The sequence below is a fragment of the Sebastes umbrosus genome, chromosome 11 (genome assembly GCF_015220745.1).
Source record: "Sebastes umbrosus isolate fSebUmb1 chromosome 11, fSebUmb1.pri, whole genome shotgun sequence".
Classification (NCBI taxonomy): Eukaryota; Metazoa; Chordata; class Actinopteri; order Perciformes; family Sebastidae; genus Sebastes; species Sebastes umbrosus.
Window position 1 is genome coordinate 20,637,988 of NC_051279.1, and position 14,893 is coordinate 20,652,880.

The window sequence follows — 14,893 nt, forward strand, 5'->3', positions numbered from 1 at the left end:
CATGTTTTTCCCAGTTTTCACAATTTGTGGTTTACAGTACCTTCTAGACACGTTTCAACGTCATTTCTCCCAGATTATGGTCGCTGTTTTAAACACCGGGATTAAAGTTGTAATACTGAAACAAAACAAAACCGCAACAAAAAATACTTGGTTATATTTAGGCAGCAAAACTACTTGGTTAGGTTTAGTACAAACATCATGGTTTGGCTGAAAATAAGCATACTTGTTGCGTTATTTAAATTACAGACGTAAATTCAAATAAGTGAACATTGACGTTTGGTTTCACAAACGTGTTGACCCATCCCTCTTACCTACGCAGACTATGATTAGAAACGTTTTGTGATACGTCAAAAACAAGCGAGAAAAAAAGTTTCCTTTGAAATATAATTGACAGTGCAACCCATCCAATCGTTTTTTGGGACATTTCATTTAAAATCACAAATGCCAGCCTCATAGTGGCGCTAGGGAAAAAGTCAGGGCATCACATAATTATAGGTTGAATAATTAGCGTTCATTCTCTCGGCATAATTGATGTCTGTACCAGATGTCATGGCAATCAGTCCAACAGTTGAGATATTTCAGTGGTTGGATTGTCATTGATATAATTTGCATTGTGTAAACAAACAGTAGCACCTCACACGGAAACTCCTGACCTCCCCCAAAACAGTAACCCACTCCCATCTAAAACATCTCTAGGCCTGTTAATGCATCTCTCTTCAACATTACTAATAATAGATTTAGATGTGTTCTACTGTTGCTGTCTAGTCCCTGTATTCAAAGACCTGTCAATCATAGTGTGAGTGATAGCAGCTTCCTGTTTTCTGTTTTGAATTTTGGTGCTGATGCGAGACTTTTGTTACATGTGCCTCCTGTATTAAGATTTCAAACCAAGTGGCCCTGGCACTCGTCTCATTATAAATTCATATTATGGCATCTTTGGGTTGGACAGCATGTTATTGCATTATTCAAATAGCAGAGCTCCTATACGGGGAATGCCACCTTCCTAAATTTCAGGAGCTGTAGGAGGTGTTCAAACAAAAATATTTGCATGTACATCAAAGCCAGTGCCTCGTCAAACATCTCTCCACTACGCTGCATATATTTCAGCTCCCGCTAAAGCAGATTTTTTATACAGTTGGATTTAAATTGGAGTGGAGCCGAAAGGTTAGTGGAGGTTACAGCACGCTGTTTTCTTTCTTCATAATGTCCCCATACAACATCTAAACCCCCCTCTTTAATGTACATTCATTAAGTCATTTAAGTAATTACAGCATTAGAAGGGGTCAAACAGATCCATGGATGAGATAATTAAAAGAATAAATAAGAAGATACTGCACTCTCTCTCTGATGACTGAGCTCGGGCATCCTCTCCAGAATGGGAAAAGAATGTTCATAACATGATTGAAATGACAAAATCAAGACAAATTAACAATACACATATAACAGCTTGCTTCTACAATAAATGCCTCGGTGATTTACAAGCCATTTGAAAACGTTCATTCTGTGCATCAAGGTAACTGCTGTATCTTTTGGTCCAGATTAACTCTATAAATACACTGGTGATTTCATATTAAAGCAGCAGTGGGTAGAATTGGAGCAAATGTGATTAAAAAAAAAGTTATTTTTATAAAACGATCACTATATCCTGACAGTAGTGCATGAGACAGGTAATCTGAAAAAAACATGTGCTTCATGGCAAAACATGGCATCTGCAAGATTTCACAGACCGGAGGAAAACAACCAATCAGAGCTGAGCTGGAGCCTTCCGTCTCTGAGCAGCTGTCAATCACTTGCCAACTCCAATCAAACAGTGAAACTAAGCAGCGCTGATCAAATATGAATCAATATTCTGATACTGTAATGCCTATTTATCTCCTCAAATGTTTTCAGAATCATCTTGTAGTGTACTGTTTAGCTGTAAAATGAGAAAGTTTGTGACCCGGCAGTCATGTTGAGATTAGTTGAGGACATACCAAGCACCGCCCAACAGCCGGAGCACAGCCAATAGGAACGCTAAATACGTGGAACGTTCTCTCTCTGAAATGACCTGTGATTGGCCAAAGTCTCCCGTCATAGAATACATTTTTTAAAGCCTGAAAACAGAGCCATGAGGAGGTGCAGAAGTCTAGTTTTCTCTCAGAACACTTGAATCACAATATGCTGAAAGGTTATTATGGAATTTTTGCCCAATGATGCCAAAAAAATGTCTGCCTATTGAAGCTTTAAGGGGTTATATTTATGTTCTTTGGTACAGCGCAGTTTTCAAACTTGTTGCACTTGCCATTCTTGCTTCCTTTCTTTCTTTCCCTTAAAACTAGAACATCACCTCATATTTTAGTGGAGAAAAACATATTCAAATTGCTGCCCTCCTTGTTAGTCTCCCTTTGATTCACTACAGAGATACTAGAATCTGCAAAGCATCACTCACTAAATCATACTGATGGCTTACAACAAGTCAGCGGAGGTGTGGAAAAAAACAATTTACAGAGGGAGGAAGATGATGCAGATAGTTGCTCCTATCTAAAAAGATAAAGCTCGGGGAGGCTGCGGAGATCATCAGAGAGGGAGTAGAGAGGAAAAAAAAGACAAGATTGAATACCAAAAGAGAACCAGAAAGATTGGAAACCTTCTATCCACCAACGTGGAGTCTAAAAACACAGACTCCCTCGGGAGGAGCGAGAGGATAAGAGGACGGCGGAGCAGCTTAACATGGCTTGAGAATCAGGTGGCGAGGCTTGGACTTGCGGGTGGGTTGTACTCGAGCACAACAGATGGTGTTAAGTGTTGAATGTTGAGAAACAGATGAAGCAGTAAACTCATTAAGCCTGGCTCGTGGGTCAGGAGCACCATGCCAAGAATGAGAGAGAGTGCCGCCACCCCCTAAACCAAGAGATCTATTAGAGGAAAATCATTTAAAATCAGCATGTATTACTGAACATGCTGTTCCAAACTTAAAACAATTCAAGGATTGTTGTATCTATGCAAGCATTTACTGTCAAAGTGGCACATTCTCCCATTTTCACTCTTTCTCTCTTGACATTTTCACTTGCACACTAATAACTATGCATTGCTACGCTCCAATCCCCCACACATCATGAAGCTTTCACAGGCTCATTTGTACTTGCAGGATTCTCCCTAGCAGTGCCATTTATACTAACAAGAACACAATGCAAGCTTGATCAGGGTTAATTAAGCCAGCAGAAAGCTCCGTGTTGCCTGGTCCACCCATCATATTTGCGGCAAGTCGTCTGTGAGCTTATGCGATTTCAAGCAGCCGCGTTCTTTGCACGACTAAAGCAATTCTTAATTGCATGCAAATAAGAATGACCCCTAGGTTCAAGATATGAAGCAGCACATTTTGATCGCCACAAGGCTCAACATGAGAACTCAATGCTTCACAACAATGTACTTCACTAAGCGTCTTAATAAAATGACTCATATTCGTGGAAACTCGTTGAAACCGCTAGAAAGACTTGCGTGTCTCAGGACACTCCAAACTGTCATTAAAGTTATATGATTCATGCTTGGAGTCAGTCCTGCGATCCCTCCTCTTATCACCCATTTTTCATCCCGAGTTCCAAAAACTCTCTTCCTCCGATCTTTCAATCCCGAGTCAGGTCTGATCTGTTGCTCTCCTCTATTCCCTTACCTCCCTCAGCCATCTGTCACAGTAAGCTCCTTGCTGCCAAGCAGCTCTTTTGAATTTTTTTTTTTTTTAAAGCTCATACTGTCTCACACTCAACGTTTTCCTGGTTAAATAAACTCTTTCTTGTTGTCCTCAATCAGTTCACTTTTGTAGATCCTGATAATAATCTAACATGCACTAGAATTGACAGCTCTGGTTTTACGCTGTTGTATTCTTTTGCTGCTGAAATGATCACATTTCTCCACAGATGAGAGACTCTTAAATGTTGTATTTTACTGTCCTTATTCACAGATGTTTATATCATAAAGAACATGGGCAAAACACAGTAACTACATATTTTGTCAAAATTGAGTTAAGAAATATCCTTACGAAAAAGAAGTTAAGTCAAGTGTGCTATTAGTATACTTCTTTTAAACTTAAAATAAGAGTACTTTCAGTTTACTTTTTATGTACTTATCAGAGATATACTTAACAAACTTGGCTCATACTGACAAGTATACAGAAAAGTCTAAGTATACTTGGCTTATAGGCCTACTTGTACTTAGCATGCCCTGCTTTATGGTCTATTTAACTCTAAATGAGACCATAATTTATTAAATGAACATCATGCTGTATTGAAGAAGGTTTGAAACTAACGATTGAGACCATAAACTCATGTTAACAATGTTTTCTGAGGTATTAAATCAAGTGAGAAGTAGGGTCATTTTCTCATAGACTTTCATACAATCAGATTTGTTTTTGCAACCAGAGGAGTCGCCCCCTGCTGGCTATTAGAGAGAATACACGTTTAAGGCACTTCAACATTGGCTTCACTTCTCAGACCTGGAGGTTTCCCACTGGCAGTGACTGAAATTTGACTGAATTCATATGATTTGGTGAGGTTAAGCTACCTTTAAATCACATATACTAAATAAAAACGTAATTAATTATATTATTTTATGATATAACTTGTTATAGTAGATAGACAGACATCTGGAAACAGAGGTACATTTAATTCCAATGGACTGTAAAATAATCGAAATAAACTTTTTTCTTTCCATTGAATCCTATGAATATTCTTCAATGGCAGAGTGCAGCTTCATTTGTTAGGTAAAACAATCAGCCTGAAAATGCACAAAACGACATGAAATCACAAGCTTTCTATCTGTTATGCAGTTTGCAGTCAGCCTCTTTCTCTCAGCTTCAGTGCCTCGGCTTTCTCTGCTCTCTCTCTCTGTCTCTGTAGGGCAGACTGTGGGTTTGTTTCTGCATAATATATTTCTATCATATATCCAAACACAGACAAACATATTGTTGAATACAAAGCCATTTAGTTTAGTCAACATTATATTCCAAGTTTTGAAAGACGTGTCATTTTTACATACTTTTTTTTTTCCAATGCAGATCGAGGCCCTAAACCGTGACCTACTGAGAGTCAGTCATTTGGATACTCATTCACATTGCCATTCCAATTTTGCATTTAGCTGTTACATTAGAAGTGAAACTCCAGGCTTATTCAGCCATGAATATGGGTGCTTGGGGGCTTGTTATCTGAATGATGTATTGATTCCTGTTGCACCTTCAAACTTCGGCTCTGTGTTTCCTGTCACACCTTGTGAAGACTGAAAAATTATTAGCGTGTGTAAAATGAAAACGGTATTGACATGGCAGTGAACAATTATTCCCGTGTTGAGCATTGAATGGAGGATGGATTAATAGCAGAGACAGCGTTTTTGAAACCACTGCAGCGTAGAATGATGTCAATCGCAAGTTTTTTGCCATGTCCTTTTTTGGTGGGTTTTTTCTCACATTGTGGTCGCCACTGAGGGTTCAAACAGAAAGTGTTTTGTTGTTTTGAAGGAAAAGGGAAGCAGACATTTAGGAGGAAAACATCATTTCCAGCCCTGTCTGTGATATATCCATATCAGAATGTGCAGCTGCAAGTTTTTTTTGTTTTGAATGTTGTGTGTGTTCAGATAGCATTTTATATTCGGCTGGCAGCCCACAGTGCGCTGTATTCTGGGACAACAAATGTGCCATGTTTTCGTCTATGATTATTACAAGGCTGTGAAAGCAGCCCCCTCGCTGCTCCAGGAATAAAAGTTTGTAGAAATCCCCCTTGACCTTTGCCAGAATGCTTTAAGGTGGGCCTTTAAAAGCTTTGAAATGTTATTGTCCCAGAGATACAAACTAGCGCTTGATTAAATATTCTGTTTAAATTCCCCATGTGTTATCATTAATGGACCCCTACTCCTTATCACCTCATGCCATTCCCCTCTATAAATATTTACCCCAGAAAGTTGTGCCTGCAGAAGAATACCAATTCCATGTCAGCAGACCTTCACGCTGAGGGGGAGGAAGTGTGTGGCTTGCCGCAGAGTATTGGATTAACAGCGAGTAAATTAATACAGCATCTGTTCTTCCTCTCATTCACTTGGTTTTAATATGTTTATATTCTCTGTATATGTGTTCCAACTGCATTCCCATCTGTGCTGATATATATGTTATCGTTTGAGATTTTTGGGCAGTGGCCATTTGTGTGATAGCACAGTCTGAACTACACTACAATTACAAATGTTTTACAATGTCCAAATGTTATTCACAAAAATACTATTGACAAATAGTTGTTGCCATAGCGGTAGCATTTTATTGAACCTCTGACTTTATTTCCTTACAGCTGGATGACTAAAGGAGTATTCCAGTGATTTGGTGTTACTATTCCAAAGGGGGACTTGCGAGAGACAGTTTAAAAATGATTAATAGTCAAAGTCCAAGCAGCAGAGGCCGAGATAAATTAATTGTAGTCTCTAGTTTGGGTCAAGCTCCAAAAGCACTGGATCCTGCACTTCCCATAATGCAATGTGATAGCAGGTTTTGGTAGACACGCACCACCTGTTAAACATCAGCGCCTTTCAAACTCTACATGTCCAGTTTGTAAAACAGACCTTTTGTTTAAAAAACAATGTCCAAGTCCAAGCCGAGATAACTGTGAGGACATCACCATGACATCATCAGGGTTGTTGGAAAAAATAACCCTGATGAAAAGCTCCCTTCAGAAATCACTAAAGAGATTTTACAACTGTTTCCATAGACTGAAGGCTGTCACACACCGGCAGCGTTTATTTTTTGTGCGATTAATTCGCTTGTCAATATATTTTTCTAACTGTTGTTTTTTGAGTACTGTCACACAGAACGTGAATATTATTCAGCGAAAAAGTGACGTAATTTTCTTCCGGAACAAGGTTGATTTTTCCGAACTATAGGGGTATCAACCAATCCCATTGTGTGGAACGGATTGAGTCGCGCCTATATTTATGAAACAACAACATGGAGGCTCCGTAGTCTGAACCAAGACGGCAACCTTTACTACTCCTTTCAACCTTGACAAAGGCAACACAGACCAGATCCACTCTTTATGTTCTTACCTTTCACAATAAAAGCCCTACACATATAATATTTGCAGGAGAGTATTTCTCATTTGCGTGACGTTTATTCGTCACGCCCCCGGAGTGTAAGGGCCTTGAGTAGGACTACCCATGACGAGTAATCTGATCATGTAAAATTTGCCCCTTTAAAGAGGATAAAGTTGCACTTCATGTTTATTTCTTGAAAATTAATGTAATTTCATCATCTCACTAAAGATTCTCTCCTAATGTAAAACATGGGCCGCATAAAAACAGTTTTTGTTTTGTTTCTCCTTAAGAGAATTCTGTAACTATTAGTTTTGTATTTTAAACATAATACATTTAGCAATCATCACATTACTTGCATATTTAAGAATAAACACAAATATATCCATTTGCTTTATTATACATACCTTATACGTCTTTATATAGGGAGGGATTGGTAAAACTTTTTTTTTTGGGGAAATAATACATGAAGATATGAACTACTTTAAATAAACAGCTGCGTAACTGAAATATGTTGTTGCCAAGACTGGTTTCAGGACAGTAAGTTTACTTATTTGCTGCTTCATATAAGTTGCTGAGCCAACTGTCATCCGTAGCAGAGGGAGATGACTCACGAGTGCACGTGGGTGTGTGTGCTTCGTTAAGCCACAAAGGGTTGCTTTTCACACAGCTTGAAATACATTGTGGTCCCTTTCAAGGGCATATTCGTTTAGAGGACTCTCGAGTTTCCACCGAAATGCAAACCACTGTTATCTTCATAGCATAGGCATTTATTTGAAGTGAGCATGACATCAATCTTTCATAAAATCTACATTCTGATTTATTTGGACTTGAATGTGCTGCAATAAATTCTAAATAGCACCATAACTAATCTTCAAATTGACTACTAATAGTATGCAGCCAGACTGCATTATGCTCATGTATCAGCAAGTATACAGCATTTTGTTTTTCACAGTCCTGAATAGATAAATAAATTAATATCTTTGGCATGTTTTCAACAGGTCTAATTGGTAATTAGACTCCTGAGATTAGGTGGTCATGTCTATAAAAAAACTAATAATTACACAACAATGTTCCTTTAGGTATCTGTCCAAATTCAGGCTTAAAAATCAAGCATAAAATCAAGATTCACTCAGATTGTATGGGAAACCCATTAAATGCACATCATGCTAGAAACTCCTAGTGCAGGCTTAGAGCTCAGGTTAATTGGGATGAGAAGGAAGTTCGTCACCTCCGTCCAGCATCTCTAAAAACTCTCTCAAACCAAGTTAAAAAAGTACTGCTCTCTCACAAAGGAGAGGCTGAAAGAGAAGCTTAATCAGAAACAGTGTGACAGTCCCAGAGTTTTTATCAGCCCTGCTCCTCCTCTCTGTGATTTAGTTACTGTGCCGGCGCTGTCAGCCCGGGCGCCATCTATCAGCCTGTGTCGATTCATGGCGCCTGGAGCTCCACGCCACAGCGATTGCCTCCACCCGTTTCTTGTTTTCCCTCAGACACTTCTATTTAGATTTTGTCAAGATACACTCATCACATTATATGCATTGTTTCAGAGTGATGGGCATGGGGAGGGGGGGGGGGGGGTGTCTCTTCTTTTTATATATCTTCACAGTCCTTTTGTTAATACTCCCAACTCACCTCCTCCACAGATAAGAAAAGGGAGGTGTTACAAGTAAACAGGGACTTAGGGGTTTAGGTTATTGTGGGCCAGTTAACAAAGGTATTGTTTTGAATTAACAAACCAATATCAATCTGTGTACAAAACCACTTGTGCTTAACAATCCCTGAATGATTATGGCTATTTCAGGATGATTACATGTTACTCTCCGATAATTGATATAAGTAATGACCATATATCACCGAGGTTGAAAAATAAACAAGCACAGTTGAAAGAAAACCTGAACTAAGGCTTTGTAATTGCTACAAAATGACCCTGATTTGCGATCTGAATATGATGAAAGGAAGTGAGTTCAGTTCAATGATGGGCAATCACTACAAGATTACTTACCCCCCCGCTGTTCTGCCTGAGGGAGGCTAGCAGAGGTTTCATTGACTCTAAATAATTGCAGGTTATACAAACATGTAATCTGTGTCGATTTTTCAGTATTTGTGGTCATTTTCAAAAAGAATGCCCCGACAACAAAAATAATCCAGGTACAAAGCACAGCAGAGCATACAACTGAAACCTTAAAGGTCTTATTGATAACATTTTTATGTAGACGAATATTTAAAAAATTAATAAATACATATATGCCTAAAAGTATGGCTTTTCCTGAAAAAAAATTATTATGATTGTGAATTCATACATTTTTTTTTTAAATTGGCGGGTCCAAAATTAATGTTTTGTTTATCTCTGTGGAAGATATCTGACTTCTAAGGCTTGTGAGCCAATAGTAAGACAACGTTGGTATCACGTGGTATCTCTGGGTCGTCAGTTAGTGTAGGAGAAAGGGATAAATGGCTGACATTGACGTTAAGTGCCTGGCAACGACTTGTTGTGAAGTGAATGCAATGGAACGGGGGAGGAAGAATGCGACATCTAGAGGCTGAATGTTATCAACGATATCAATAGCACCTTTAAAGCTGCATTAATTGTTTTTTAGACCACTTGCGTAACAAGCGAAACAAGATGTAAACACACCATTGACATATTAACATTATGGTGAAAATGTTTCAAATAGTTAGACATCCATTAGCGGCATAACATTAGCATTTATTTCAAGCCACATTTCTGTCTACCTGAACAATTGAACTCCAATATTCACTCTCCTTAAGCTCTGTTTTGTTCTCCTGTGGGAAATATCAGAATCTTTAACTGCTAAATGCTCCACTGTGTTCACCAGCTAGTCTCAAACTTTATCTGTCTCTCTGCTGGGCAAGTAACATATAAAGGGTTATATAAAAATATAAATATGATGGCCCTCGGGGGGTTAAATATCTTGATCATCTTGTTGAATTTTATCTACAACTAATTGACAAAACTTCTGATGTGTTTATGGTTTAAAGGCTTCATCAGAGCATATTTGACAGCAGTAAGATCTCTTTTTAAAGGAGGTAGTGTTATGTTCATATTGCCTCTGGTTGGAGTTAGCCTTGGGCATTTTTATTCTCACTGTTTACAGATTTATGAAAAAAAAAAAAAAGAAAACAGTTTGGTGATTAGTTTCACTTGATATTAACATTACTTTTTGTACCATTATTGCAGCCTCTGTACACACAATTCATATTGCTGTGACAGCCTTTCCTCTGCATTTTGTGCACAACTTGGATGCTCAACTGTTGCTGAATAAGCCGGTTTAGACTGTAGAAAAGGGATCAGAGAGGGTTGCCAGTTTCAAGCGGCTTTCAGGTCTTGTGCTCTTTGAAGAAGAGCAAGTCTATTCAGCAATGCTGAGCCAATACACCATATAGCACCATTTCTCTTTATCATCTCTGTACCTCCCCAAAATTCAATTTAACAATGTCTGTACTAATCCTCAGTGTGGATGTAATCCCCGAAAAAGTCACAACAATAACTGAGCCCATCCAATTGCATAATCCAAGAATTACACTCAGAGTTACAACTGAAAACTGAAAATAGATAACTCCGTATATCTGCTGTAAGAACATTGTTCTGTCTCGCTAAAGACTTTAAACATTCACTCGGAGCAGGAAGTTATTTGAACCGCTCCATCATAAGACAACTCTTCAATACCAACTTCCAATATACTGTAAAGATATTAAAACTAGTGATTGTAGGGAAACTCAAAATGGCTTCTCTTTTTCTATAGCAGCAAGCATGAAAAGGTTGTTCAAACACTTCTGTTGGAAAATCGAATCTAGCGCTGCAGGTGCACGGGTAATTGAATAGTGTGTATCAAGGAACAGAGATGAGCAAAGGAAGTGTACAGATAGGCCTCAACAAAAGGATCCCGAGCCATCTGGCGTCTTTTGAGAAAACTCATACTGTGGCGGCGGCGGAGGAGGAGGAGGAGGGGACTCTTAACCAGGTGATGGATTTTCAGAATTGGAACATAAAGACTTCTCTGTGAGGCACAATGTGAATAAAGGAAAAGATACATTGGGTAAGAGGATCAGGGGCTTGACATTTTGACGAGCACATAACCATCAATGCGATAATTTATTCAATGTTTAAATCAGTCATACAAGTTATGCAAATCCTCTGTGCCAATTCCATACGGCACACTGACTGTGTACAGTATGTGCAATATAGGCTCATTATACTCTTATGAGAGTGGTATCGATTTTTTCATCTAACTCTCAGCACAGCCTGGATGCATGAAAATGGTGTGTGAATGACATGATAATGCTCAAGGCAAAAGCGTGCCATAAGAACGCCATTCTTGCTTTTGGCGTGTCATTTAAGGTCTATACCGACTGCAATGTAAATGCATCAGCCCAAATATGCTACGCTCAGAGCTAGAGACGTAGAATAAGAAGAGAGAAAGATCGCTTATGGCAGGTGGGAGGGGAGGTTGATGGTTCACAAACATAGGACTTTCAATAGGAGACCGGTGTTCGACGTCAATGTTTTGTTTTGTAAGCTACATTAGTGACGTGTTTTTTAGTGATGTTTGTGATGTGATTTTAATATTTATGTTATTTCATAATTATTTATGTTATTTACGTTGTTTCCATACATATTTTATTTAGTTTACGTACTTATTTTATGCCCAATCATGCAGGGACGGCTTAAGGCTTAGGCCATATAGGCAGTTGCCTAGAGCGCCACCTTATGGGGGGCGCTCTAGGCCACCGCCTATATGGCTGCATTGAGGTAACAAATGAACAAATAAAGAAAGAAAGAAATACACTTTTCAACCCTGTAACTCTTTCCTCACACTTTTTCATCTGCCTGACCGCACTTATTTCTTAAAAGTGTAAATTGTAGTGACACTGACTTTAAGCCAACAATATCAGAGACCAATTGTTTATTTATATCATAATAAATACAGTAAAAATCCTAATTTCTGAAAATCATTGTGATGTCTGATGTGTGTTGCGATTTACGGGGCTAGGGTTAGGGTTCTGGGGTGTTGGCAGCGGTGGGGAGGTTGGGTGTGGGGGCTCCAAGCCAAATTTCGCTTAGGGCGCCAAAAGGGCAAGAGCCGGCACTGCGTTAAGTGGTTTTGTTGCCTAAACCTAAGCGAGTGGTTTTGTTGCCCCCTGCTGGTACTGCACCTTCATATACGGGTGTAATATTCACGCCTCGGCGAGGCAAAACGTGACACTGACATGCTATCCTCTGGTGGACAGCCAGGTCTATTACACGCTTTGGCGTGATATCGGGTTGCTCAGCAAAAATGCGAATAAGCATATTTCCTAGAATGTCGAACTATTCCTTTAATTTTTTTTCCAGTTAAGAACAGACCATCTGCTTCCTTGGTGCATTGCATTGTGGGAGAATAGTTACATCGAAACACTCAAAAAATCAAGCGAGTAGTCTATACTTTATTTTCCTGTGTTAACACAGTATTGTACTGTTGACACTATAGCCAATATCATATTTCAAAGCAAGGTTTAGTTTATAGAAAAGGAATAGTGCTGCAGAAGAATGGAGTACTGGATGTCATGTCTCGACTCTAAGTGAGCAAAAGGTTATTCAAACAACAGAAGCCACGAAACAAGTCTATCTACCCCCCAAAGCTGCAGCCTGCTGTGAGAAAAACACAATGTCCAGGCTTCTTAAAGTTTCCCTCTTTCTGGTTATCTGGGTATAATGTGTTGGGAGTGTGTAACCCTTCTGTATACAGAGAGGTTAAGGGGCAGAAAGAGGGAATTCATTATCCTTGAGCGGCTACGGGCTTTGGCAAGAGAGAGAGACCTTCAGATAGGGCATACGTGCTTCCTCCTCACCTCCGCCAGCCTCCAGTATCTCCACAAGCAGCTCATGATGAATAGGGCCGATCAACGGGCGAGCTGATTGGTGAAGCAAGTAGCATCAAGGCTACGGCAGAGATGAAGAAGAGGTAAGAAATGTCTCTTTGGAACAGACTGAATCTATTACGTTTGTAGAAAATTCTGACAGCGCTGTAGTACGAGCGCTACAGCATATATCAATGCCAGCAAGGACATGAGATTATGAAGACAGATGCTGAGTCTCTCATGATACTTTATAAGTAACATTAACATTAGACTATACAATGAGCCAGTGCCTCATTAACGGTTTTACAAAGCACACACTCACAGTGTAACTTATGAAGGACCATATTAATATTGTAAAACAACCATTGATTGGCTGGAGCCTCGCAATTTACATGCCTAGACAGTCTGCATCATCTACCCTGTTATTCATATTTCATGCTTCTGTTTCTTTTCGCCTTTATCTGTCTACTGCAGAGTCGTCCTCTGCTTAACAATACACAGTATGATAACTGATGAGAAACACTGCTGTGGGAATGACAGAATAAACCGAACACTGTAAAGTACAATACCCATTTTAGTTGCTAAATGCAACAATGGCAATGGCAATCGACACAATGCAGAAAGCAATATAAAAGAGGAGATTCAAGTGACAAGTACAGAATATAACATGTGAAGTGTTTCTAATTTGAAGTATAGACATACAAAAACCACAGAAGGCCAGGTTTTCTGTAGCTGTGAGGGTTTTGAAAAATCTCTCATTGTTCTTGTGTAGATCAAAAGGAATTGTTTGACTTTTTGGGAAATAATCTCGTTATTCACTTTCTTGCTGAGCGTTAGAAGAGCAGATCAATACCTCTCTCTACAGGGAGTTATGTGCCACACTTCTTGGTCGCAAACAGTGACTTCCTGCCCCCCATAAAACCTGCAGTCACCGCTGTACCGGGAGCAGTTGCGCACATGGCGACAAAACACCAGATAAGGACATGTTCAACACGTAGCAACATATTCATCCTGCATAGGCTAAACACATAACGCGAAGAAACTCGGCTAAAAGCTCATGATAACCATTTTTTACCAAAACGAAACAATTCCAACACCAAGCAACTAAATGAGCACACAGCAAAAACACACTAACGGTGCATGTACGCATAGCGGTGCTAACACAGGCGATATGCCATTATGAAAGCGGAGACTCCACAGATTCCAACAGTATTATAGTCTCACTGAAGCAGCAGCCAAAGAAAAGGAAAAAGAAAATCCACTTTTATACAGCCATAACCGTAAATGATGTCTTACCTTTGCTGTTCTGTGTTCAAAAGTTGTGTTTGAGGGCATAACAGCGCTGCTTGTGGCTACACCAATGTCTCTGGTTAATTTTTTATTAAATTCCAGATGTCTGTATTCATTTGCATGGAGGAGCATTTTGCAGTCTGCCTTCCTCCAGCATCAAACAGCCTATCCTCAGCCTTCCTGTGTGCAAACACAGTCTATGTCTTCATCTGGTGGATGAATCGTGGTACTGCATTCATCTTAAAGGCTTTGGCCTTCAATACAGGCATGAGATGGTCAAATAGGCCAATGAGTTATGGTTTTCTTTGAATGAAAACATGTATAGAGGTCTGATTGATTGATTGATTTTTCAAAACAAAGCCAAAAACAGTTGTATTTAGATGGAATTAATATCTATAGTGACATGTAAATTAAATTAAATGAGTTTTACAGTTATCTGAGAAAATTTCAAATAGCACAGATGGTACCCAAATGTCCAATTTGAAGATTCCTCCTTAACATGCCTCTACTAAAACCTCTCCAACTTTGCTCTGCTTCACTTTATTAGCATCATCCCATGCACAGGTAATGCTCTGATGTTGTGATATGGTTTACTAGGGGTTTTGGGCTGCAAATGCATCATTCTAGAGGGATATTCACTCTAAAATTGTACAATTTGATTAGGTGGAAATGAAATCTTTCATTTATACGGTGTTCCATTTTCATT